The 1185-nt window shown below is 45.9% G+C and overlaps 1 non-coding gene across 1 annotated transcript; it reads right to left on the reverse strand.

The window, feature by feature from the left end:
- Positions 1-529: 529 nt before the first annotated feature.
- TRNAV-UAC (transfer RNA valine (anticodon UAC)) lies at positions 530-602 on the reverse strand. Its single transcript has one exon. It is a non-coding gene; the product is annotated as a tRNA-Val (tRNA).
- Positions 603-1185: the final 583 nt, after the last annotated feature.

Consider the following 1185-nt stretch of genomic DNA (forward strand, 5'->3'; position numbering starts at 1 on the left):
ACATTCATTCCTTGGCCCAGACCACAATCTCCATGGGAGTAGGAACTTCTAGCCCCTTGGTGTCCAGTTCAGCACATGATTTGCTTTCACCAATGAGATGTTTGAATGATGTAAACAAAAGCTTGAAATGTGCTTGCATGGGTAGGCTTGCCCTCTCCTACTTGTGCCATTGCTGTGAGAAAAAGTTTCCCTCCAGCGGCTGCTGCCCCTTCTGCTAAGGCCCAGAATAGAGCAGAGATTCTTCAGGGAACCTGCATACCTGAGGCAGAAAGCAATCACCCCAGCAGACCCGCACCTGAGAGAAAGAATAAATGATGGATGCTCTAAGCCCCTGAGCACTGGCATTCAAAGACCACACCTAGAAAGGTAGCTCAAACTGAGTCCCCACTCAGATGCCAAATAGGATTCCCCACTGATGGGCCACTTCATGTCAAGGAGATTTTCCTTTCTTAGAGTCTCTGACTTATTTTGTTTGTTTTTCTTTTCTTTTTGGGGGGGTGGTAATTAGGTTTATTTATTTATTATTTAGTGGAGGTACTGGGGACTGAACCCAGGACCTCGTGCATGTAAAGCACACACTCTCTCACTGAGCTATACCCTCCCCCTAACTTACTTTGAATGAGTGGTACTCATCTGAATAGAGAACTGCCCCCTACCAGGGTGGACCAGTTAGGAATACTTTTTTTCCACCAGTCACATTCCTCGATTTTCCCTGGGGGGGGGGGGGGGTGTGCCATGGTGGTCCAATGAAAATTTAAACAATCATAGTAGTAACTTTTTAACCTGACTTTCCTCAGGTCATTTATCCCTTCTACTGAAGCAGTTTTATAATGCATTGTCATCTTTCTACTCTGTTTTGATTTGCTGCTGTCTCGCTGTGTCCATGTGAAGAAGTAAGCCTGAACTCCAACAGGCAAGACTGAAATAAAGGAAAAACAATGGCAGAGACTGCGAGACCTGAAGTTAAAAGGAGTCCCATGAATGTACGTAGTAGAGAGGAAAGCAGGCTGAAGCCCTAGTGCCCGTGAGAAGGAAGAGAAATTCAGATGAACGTAGACTGAGCAGTAGGCATCCCATCAGAGGGTCCAGGCTCTAGCAGACCCCAGCCTTCATGAGACTCTGTGTGGACATCTGGTATTTGTTTTGTTTGTTTGTTTAACTTTGCAGACTGGCTATCCCTTTCTC

This window comes from Camelus dromedarius, chromosome 8, assembly GCF_036321535.1.
Source record: "Camelus dromedarius isolate mCamDro1 chromosome 8, mCamDro1.pat, whole genome shotgun sequence".
Taxonomy (NCBI): Eukaryota; Metazoa; Chordata; class Mammalia; order Artiodactyla; family Camelidae; genus Camelus; species Camelus dromedarius.